Raw genomic sequence first — 10,307 nt, forward strand, 5'->3', positions numbered from 1 at the left:
TAATCATTAGAGAAATGCAAATCAAAACTACAATGAGATATCATCTCACACCAGTCAGAATGGCCATCATCAAAAAATCTAGAAACAATAAATGCTGGAGAGGGTGTGGAGAAAAGGGGACACTCTTGCACTGCTGGTGGGAATGTGAATTGGTTCAGCCACTGTGGAGAACAGTATGGAGGTTCCTTAAAAAACTACAGATAGAATTACCATATGACCCAGCAATCCCACTACTTGGCATATACCCTGAGAAAACCAAAATTCAAAAAGAGTCATGTACCAAAATGTTCATTGCAGCTCTATTTACAATAGCCAGGACATGGAAACAACCTAAGCGCCCATCATCGGATGAATGGATAAAGAAGATGTGGCACATATACACAATTGAATATTACTCAGCCTTAAAAAGAAATGAAATTGAGCTATTTGTAATGAGATGGATAGACCTAGAGTCTGTCATACAGAGTGAAGTAAGTCAGAAAGAAAAAGACAAATACCGTATGCTAACACATATATATGGAATTTAAGGGAAAAAAATGTCATGAAGAACCTAGGGGTAAGATAGGAATAAAGACGCAGACCTACTGGAGAATGGACTTGAGGGTATGGGGAGGGGGAGGGGTGAGTTTTGACAGGGCGAGAGAGAGTCATGGACATATACACACTAACAAACGTAGTAAGGTAGATAGCTGGGGGGAAGCAGCCGCAAGGCACAGGGATATTAGCTCGGTGCTTTGTGACAGCCTGGAAGGGTGGGATGGGGAGAGTGTGAGGGAGGGAGACGCAAGAGGGAAGACATATGGGAACATATGTATATGTATAGCTGATTCACTTTGTTATAAAGCAGAAACTAACACACCATTGTAAAGCAATTATACCCCAATAAAGATGTTTAAAAAAAAAAAAAAAAAGAATGACAACAGAGTTCAACTAGAAAAAGTTAGAGCCAGGAGACACTGAAGCAGTATCTTTGAAGTATTAACAACAACAAAAAAAAGTCAACTTAGCAAAAATATATTTTATAGTTATATTTTCAAAAGCAAAATAAAAACTTTTCCAGATATAATAAAGCTAAAATAATTGTTACCAGCATAACTGTACCATGGAAATTTTAAAGCAATTCTTTCAGGCAGAATGAAAACAATGTCATATGGAAATCTATATCTAATCAAAGGAATTATGAGCACCAGTCCCCCTAAAAAAGCTAAATAGGTGGGTAAATAAGCCATGTTTTATTATAATTTTGAAATCTCTTTAAAGATATTGTTTAAAGCAAAAACAATAATGATGCAATTTAAAGTTTATTAAGGTACATGACAATAATATAGCAAATGGCAGGAGGAGAAACTGGTTATATATGTACACCATAAACTATAAATCAACGTTAAAGAAAAGGGTTGTGGTGAATAAATCAACTAAGAAGGTCAAATAGAATTACTAAAATATATACAACTAATACAAGAGGTGGCAAAAGAGAAGAAAAGGAGAGAAAATGAAATTAATAGAAATAAATAGCAGTATAATACATCTAAACTCAAGTATATTGATAGCAACATTAAATCAATATGGTTTAGACACTCCAATTAAATATCAGAAATATAATAAAGAAAAATCTACTCTAAATATAGCATTATAATTAGATACAAGTGAAAGATATAACATGCTAACACTAATTGAAAACAAGATGGAGTACTTATTTACATATCAAGTATAATTTCATAGCAAAAAATATTACCAAGAATGAGGAGAAATATTTCTCATTGGTAATGGAATTGATTCATCAAAATGATAACAATCTTAATGTTTATGCACCTTATAATAGCACTTATAAATACATGAAACAAAATTTAATTGAATGAAAAATGTAATAAAGAAATATACAAATCTATAGTTTTATTTGAGCATTGATATTTGAGCACTGATACAAGTAGATAGAAAATCAGTAAGGTATAAGAGACATAAACAATAGTGTCAATCATAAAAAAAGTCCTCAATAAATTCAAAAGAATTAAACCTATAAACAGAATCTTTTCTGATTACAATGGAATTAAATTAGAAAATAATAATAGAAGATCTTTTGAAAATGTCCAAATGTTTGGAAATTAAATAACATATTCCTGAATAACAACAAAAGCAGCAACAAATAGGGAAATTAAAATCCATTATGGACCAAATAAAAAATACCATGAGAACCTATAAAAAATTGTGAAAGCAGAGTAAAGAAATGTTTTGTGGGAAGTTTGTAGCCATAATGAACTATTTTAGAATACATATAAGAAAAGTTGCAAATTAATTACCTAAATTTCCACACTAAGAATTTAGATAAAAAGAACAAATTGACCAGTAGGCTGTCCAAACTGGCACCGGTGTCCCTCCAAAGTGGCTTCCTGTTTGGGAGGTAACCCTGCCCCACCAGGTGGGTGGCCTTGGCCACCACCAATGCCCTTGAAAAGCTCTTGCTCCAGGGGGCCAGTCCTACACACCATCATTCCCACAACATATGTGCCCAGGCCTTGCAGGCACTCATACTTGGGACCAACCCCACAAATCAGTAGCAGTTACGGCCAGAACTCTCAAGATAAATATATACTAGTGTTGCTGAAGGAAAGTAGAGGTCTATATTTTAAGCGTCAGAGAAAAGATCACTGCTTAAGCTCCAAAACCCACAGGATATCCACAGTTCTTAATCCAACAGTGCAATTGGTTGAGGGGTCTAAGTACCTATTATTCCAAATATACCTGCTAAAAGAGAAAATGAAGATGACTGATTCAATCAAATTTTCAATCAGAAATGTTCTTTAACATGGTGGTCATATAAAGATTCATGGCTTGTTTCTGTATTTTGAGTAAATTAAACTATGCTTCAATTCCTCAACTCTAAATAGATTAAATTGCTAGAATAGTATTAGATATCACAGACAGGGAGAGTGATCTCTTAACCTACTATCTATATGAAGTGGAATTGTATTCCATCAGAATATAACAAGTACTTTGCATAACTGGGTTTGTTGTTATTATATATTTTTTAACAGAATTAATCAGTCCTTTTGCTTTTGACTTAATTGTTGAAAAGCATGCTAAATCATCTTTGTTTACTCCTGTTGTCATAAATTTGGACAAAAGATTTTAAAGGGCCTCTCATCCATTTATTAAGGAGGTAGCATAAGGCAATAAACTTAGAATTAGGACTGAGGTCAATAGCTGTCTGTTCCTGTAACTTAATAGCCATTATTTAGCAAAATACTTAATCATTTAATCACTTATGTCCTTTTTTCATTAAACTATAAAATGAGTGATTACTGACCTATTTAATTTAAACAATGGTCAAAATTAAAATGACACAAGACATATAAATACACTTTGTAACTTATAAAGCTCTATATAAGCATTTATCCATATTAATATGAAAAATATTTCTAACTCTACAGCGTGAATGTATCCCAAAGTATGACCTGGGAGTTGCTGAGAATTTTCTACCTCTGATATTAGCATTTTTTTCTTACTACTTTTGAGTTCTTATGACTTAACCTATTTAAATTCTGAGGTTGTGCTACACCTTGTTTTATTTGCACTAACTTGCAGTTCATTAGGCTGTATGAGAAGCTGGTTGCTGTCCATATTTATATACTGTTAAATAATAAAAACAGCTATATCCCCTTAAAAAACTAATATAAGATTGTATGTCAAAAGCAGAGCAAATTAAACACAAAATGATCAAAACACATTAAAAATAAAGATAAGGTAATAAATTAATGAAATTAAAAACATTAAATAATAAAGAAAATCAAATCAGTCAAATGTAATTTCTTTCACAAGATCAGTTAGATTCTAGAAAGACTTATTGATTAGGAGAGTGAGATTCAGAGAAATTACTAATATAAGGGATGAGATGATAAGAGATTATGAAAAACTTTATGATAATAAATTTGACAGTTTAGTTGGAGAAATACCTGGAGAATTAACAAGCTTACAAAGGTCACTCAATGAGAAATGGATAACCAGAACACTGTATATATATTTAATAAAATAACTTGTGGTTAAACAATTTTTCAGAAAGAAAATTTTAGGCCCAGAAGGCTTCCTTTACTTCTTTCAAAAAATTAAAGAAGAAAAATGCTAATATACTAAATACTAAAGTACAAATTGCTGGTGTGCAAACCCAGGATCTTCCCAGGTAAAATCTGAAACAGGCCTCTGAGCATGGAGGGCAAGGGGTGATGGAAGAAAGAGCCAGAATGTTCTAGATTGGTAGGTGGCAGGTTAGATAAGCAAGGGAACTTATATATGAAGCTTGTCTTGGGTGGTTGCAAGAAGAGTAGATTTCTGCATTCAACACCCCCCAAGAGTTTATATAGAGACTGTAACTGTGTTCAGTCATATATACCATCCAGATAGTCTCAACAACACATTGCTCTCAAACCTTTCCTTGGCAATGACTTCACATAGGGAGGTGGGCACAGCATACATTCCAAGGACAGAGGAAGGGTTTGGGAGCCCTGATCACCCAAGTCCTACTTGTGGGTCAATTGAGGGTCAAGCCTTCTTGATGACCTCCTCTACACTAATCCACTAAAATACAAATATAAAAGTACTAAACTTCAAAACTTTTGTGTTTGATGCTGCACAGAACATCCACTAATAGGCAAAATAAGTGTGGAAGACTTTAGCATATTAAATCATCTCTAATATTTATCAAATAGATAAATACTGTAATTGATAGTGATTATTTCACACATCAAAATGGGCAATATCATTGTTAAAATTTATTTATTTGTTTTATCAATTTTGTTTTCTTTCCAAAGAATCTCTTTTAAACTTGCTTACAAATGGAAATATTAAGCATATTTGTTAATAACTTAATCTACATTAACTAAATTATTATCTGTATGAGCAAAGTACACATATTCATATAACTATACTCAACTGTCAGCTTAGTTGAAAGTTTTTAATAGATCTCTTTCCTCTAAGGTAGATGGAAAATAAAAACCCACATACACTGGAGAGTTGGTATAAATTCCTAAAAAGACATCCATGTTGAAGAGCAAGATTTTATCATTGAAATCAAGGTAAATAGGCAAGAAAATGATTGTGAGTTGCACATTTATTTCAAAAAGATTAAATGACCTGTTTACTCCAATCTTTATTTTCTCATAGAGTCTATGGGCACAGGACACCATGGTAATTGTTACTACTGAACTAAAGAAATGACATTTCTTTGTGGCAAATTTAGTAATGACATCTAATTTATTCAAAAGATGTCATTTGGAATCAGACTGTCAGGGCTTAAATTCTGATTTTGCTTAGTCTTTTGTCAAAGTAGATTATGTGTCCAAAATACTCTTTGGACAAAAATATTCACTTTTCTGAGTCTTTGTTATTTCATCAATAAAGTAGTGATAGAAAAAATAATAAAGTAGTGATAGAAATAGAGATTACCTCAAAAGTAGATTGCAAGGATTAAAAACTGCATAAATAACTCAGAAGAGTCCCTGGTATATTTAAGCACTTAATAACATTAGCTGTGATTGTTGTCATCGTGGTAGTAAAGTATATTTACATTTGTACCTTGATTCAAGGTTTGAGTCTATGCTTCTATCTTGCATAGACTAATCTACTAGTCTTATCCAGTTAAATTAGTAATATCAAAGAATTAGACTTAAAGACCAGCATTCCTTAACAAATTTTGGAAATGATCAATTCAAAAGGTAAGTATTCTTAAAATGTTTGAGGTAAATTCAAATATAGGCTTTATATGCGTATTGATTATTAAAATCATATGGGGTTTCTCAAAGGTATCAGCACTCTTTTAGCTGAATCTCATGAAGATGAAAAGTTTATTATGATTCCAGCAAATGTGAATCCAACGTAGGTGAAAAACAATTGAAACTCTTACTCAAGAGGTTTGCAAGTTTATTTGATTCATAAATATCAGACAGTGCATCCTTTTTTTAATTAAGAAAATCTAGGTCAACATATTTACACATACGATTTCATGTAACTTTATCTATTTGGGGATTATTCAGTATCCAAAATATACCTTCATTATTATCTAATCCCTTCTAATTACCTGCAAATTCCTTTGAGGAGCTTTTGCTGCTTTATGTTTTCTATGCAATTGGGGATAGATATATAACTTGCATTAAATACTAAGTCAATTCTAAAAAGTCTGTCTTTAGACTGCATTCTTTTTATTAAACAGGTATTTAATGATATTAGGTTATTTATTTAAAAAGCAATGAGCACCCATGATGGAGTAAATGATATTTGAATTGTCCTTCTATTCTAACCAACTACAAAATATATGAAATGATTTTTTCAGACAATGTGTAACAGGCAGCATAGCCTGTGGGTCTTGAGACATGGTCAAAAACTAAGTGAGACCTGTCATCACACTGGTTTTGGGATTGACATTTCTTTCAAGACCATGAAGAAGCAAGTATGAAGTCTTGCTGGGTTGAGTAGACAAATAATAGAGTTGAGAGAAATAGTGGGTAGACTTTACAGGGTAGATTATGAGGGCCTCTGAAATCTGCTTACAGTTCCTCTTGAGCCTTTGGTTAAATACTAATGTTTACATGTTTAGGGTCAACTACACAGGGCCAGGAAAATAATCATTACTGGGAAAGAGCTACTGCTAGGGAGCTGTAAACTGAAAAATTTTCAGTGCTCACAAATATACATTTCCTCTTAGAGGATATGAGTTGTGTTGCTGAACACTTTTTTTAAATAAATTTAATTTAATTAATTTATTTTAAACAGCAGGTCCTTCTTAGTCATCGATTTTAAACACATCATTGTATATATGTCAATCCCAATTGCCCAATTAAGCACACCCCCAAGCCCACCCTGCTGCCGCTTTCCCTGCTTGGTGTCCATACATTTGTCCTCTACATTTGTGTCTCAATTTCTGCCCTGCAAACTGGTTCATCTGTACTATTTTTCTAGGTTCCACATATATGCGTTAATATACAATATTTCTTTTTTTTTCTGACTTACTTCACTCTATATGACAGTCTCTAGATCCATCCACATCTCTACAAATGACACAATTTCATTCCTTTTTATGGCTGAGTAATATTCCATTGTAGATATGTACCACATCTTCTTTATCCATTCATCTGTTGATGGGCATTTAGGTTGATTCTATGACCTGGCTATTGTAAATAGTGCTGCAATGAACACTGGGGTGCATGTGTCTTTTTGAATTATGGTTTTCTCTGGGTATATGCCCAGTAGTGGGATTGCTGGATCATACGGTAATTCTACTTTTAGTTTTTTAAGGAACCTCCATACTGTGCTCCATAGTGGCTCTATCAATTTACATTCACACCAACAGTGCAAGAGGGTTCCTTTTCTGCAGACCCTCTCCAGGATTTGTTGTTTGTAGATATTCTGATGATACCCATTCTAACTGGAGTGAGGTGATTCCTCATCGTAATTTTGATTTGCATTTCTCTAATAATTAGTGATGTTGAGCAGCTTTTCATGTGTTTCTTGGCCATCTGTATGTCTTCTTTGGATAAATGTCTATTTAGGTCTTCTGCCCATTTTTGGACTGGGTTGTTTGTTTATTAAATATTGAGCTACATGAGCTGTTTATATATTTGGGAGATTAATCTTTTGTCAGTTGATTAATTTGTAAATATTTTCTCCTATTCTGAAGGTTGTCTTTTCGTCTTGTTTATGGTTTCCCTTGCTGTGCAAAGGCTTTGAAGTTTCATTAGGTCCCATTTGTTTATTTTTGTTTTTATTTTCATTACTATAGGAGGTGGATCAAAAAAGATCTTGCTGTGATTAATCCTAAAGAGTTTTCTCCCTATATTTTCCTCTAAGAGTTTTATAGTGTCCAGTCTTACATTGAGGTCTCTAATCCATTTTGAGTTTATTTTTGTGTATGGTGTTAGGGAGTGTTCTAATTTCATTCTTTTACATGCAGCTGTCCAGTTTTCCCAGCACCACTTATTGAAGAGACTGTCTTTTCTCTATTGTATATCCTTGCCTCCTTTGTCATAGATTAGTTGACCATAGGTGCATGGGTTTATCTCTGGGCTTTCTATCTTGTTCCATTGATCTCTGTTTCTGTTTTTGTGTCAATACCTTATTGTCTTGATTACTGTAGCTTTGTAGTATAGTCTGAAATCAGGGAGACCGATTCCTCCTGCTCTGTTTTTTTTCCCCTCAAGACTGCTTTGGCTATGCAGAGTCGTTGATGTCCCCATACAAATTTTAAGATTTTTTGTTCTAGTTCCATAAAACATGTCATTGGTAATTTGATAGGGATTGCATTGAATCTGTAGATTGCTTTGGGTAGTATAGTCGTTTTCAAAATATTGATTCTTCCAATCCAAGAAGATGGTATATCTCTTCATCTATTGGTATCATCTTTAATTTCTTTCATCAGTGTCTTATAGTTTGCTGCATACAGGCCTTTTCTCCCCCTAGGTAGGTTTATTCCTAGGTATTTTATTCTTTTTGCTGCAATGGTAAATGGGAGTGTTTCCTTAATTTATCTTTCAGATTTTTCATCATTAGTGTGTAGGTATGCAAGAGATTTCTGTGCATTAATTTTGTATCCTGCAACTTTACCAAATTCATTGATTAGCTCTAGTAGTTTTCTGGTAGCATCTTTAGGATTCTCTATGTATATTATCATGTCATCTGCAAAAAGTGACAGTGTTACTTCTTCTTTTCCAATTTGTATTCCTTTTATTTCTTTTTCTTCTCTGATTGCCATGGCTAGGACTTCCAAAACTATGTTGAATAATAGTGGTGAGAGTGGACATCCTTGTCTTCTTCCTGATCATAGAGGAAATGCTTTCAGTTTTTCACCATTGAGAATGATGTTTGCTGTGGGTTTGTCATGTATGGCCTTTATTATGTTGAGGTAGGCTCCCTCTATGTCCAATATCTGGAAAGATTTTTTTTATCATAAATGGGTGTTGAATTTTGTCAAAAGCTTTTTCTGCATCTATTGAGATGATCATATGGTTTTTCTCCTTCAATTTGTTAATATGGTATATAATGTTGATTGATTTACATATATTGAAGTATCCTTGGATAAATCCCGCTTTATCATGGTGTATGATCCTTTTAATGTGTTGTTGGATTCTGTTGGCTAATATTTTGTTGAGGAGTTTTGCATCTATATTCATCAGTGATATTGGTCTGTAATTTTCTTTTTTTTATAGTATCTTTGTCTGGTTTTGGTATCAAGGTGATCATGACCTCATAAAATAAGTTTGGGAGTGCCCCTTCCTCTGCAATTTTTTGGAAAAGTTTTAGAAGGATGGGTATTAAATTTTCTCTAAATGTTTCATATATTCACCCGTGAAGCCATCTGGTCCTGGACTTTTGTTTGTTGGAAGATTTTTAATCACAGTTTCAATTTCATTATTGTGATTGGTCTTTTCATATTTCCTATTTCTTCCTTGTTCAGTCTTGGAAGGTTATAACTTTCTAAGAATTTGTCAATTTCTTTCATGTTGTCCATTTTATTGGCATAGAGTTGCTTAGTAGTCTCTCAGGATGCTTTGTATTTCTGTGGTGTGTGTTGTAACTTCTCCTTTTACATTTTGAATTTTATTAATTTGAGTCCTCGCTCTCTTTTTCTTGATTAGTCTGGCTAATGGTTTATCAATTTTGTTTATCTTCTCAAAGAACCAGCTTTTAGTTTTATTGATCTTTGCTATTGTTTTCTTTGTTTCTGTTTCATTTATTTCTGCACTGATCTTTATGATTTCTTTCTTTCTGGTAACTTTGGGTTTTGTTTGTTCTTCTTTCTCTAGTAAAAATATGGAATGCTCCATGAATTTGCATGTCTTCTTTGTGCAGGGACCATGCTAATCTTCTCTATATCATTCCAATTTTAGTATATGTGCTGCCAAAGGGAGCAAAGCTGCACATCTTTGACAGCATTTGTTATTTTGTTATTTTAAAACTTAAAAAGAAGGATGCTTGTCTGATGAGTGTGATATAGTGACATTGTGTGAGTGTAAAGATGCCATTAAACATCTGTGACATTCAGTAGCATCTTCAGAAGAGCCATGTCATAGGTGGAATTAAAAAAAAAAAAAGAGTAAAGAAATTATTACAAATATATTCAAGGATTTAAAGAAATATATCAGGCTTCCCTGGTGGCACAGTGGTTGAGAGTCCACCTGCCAATACAGGGGACACGGGTTCGTGCCCCGGTCCGGGAAGATCCCACATGCTGCAGAGAGGCTGGGCCCATGAGCCATGGCCACTGGGCCTGTGCGTCCAGAGCCTGTGCTCTGCAAAGAGAGAGGCCACAACAGTGAGAGGCCCGT

General features: G+C 33.7%; 1 non-coding gene across 1 annotated transcript; it reads right to left on the reverse strand.

Annotated features, from left to right (window-relative positions):
* Positions 1–9,786: 9,786 nt before the first annotated feature.
* Positions 9,787–9,893, reverse strand: LOC116764847. The gene has a single exon (XR_004353056.1). It is a non-coding gene; the product is annotated as a U6 spliceosomal RNA (small nuclear RNA).
* Positions 9,894–10,307: the final 414 nt, after the last annotated feature.

This window comes from Phocoena sinus, chromosome 13 (assembly GCF_008692025.1).
Source record: "Phocoena sinus isolate mPhoSin1 chromosome 13, mPhoSin1.pri, whole genome shotgun sequence".
In the NCBI taxonomy this organism is placed as follows: Eukaryota; Metazoa; Chordata; class Mammalia; order Artiodactyla; family Phocoenidae; genus Phocoena; species Phocoena sinus.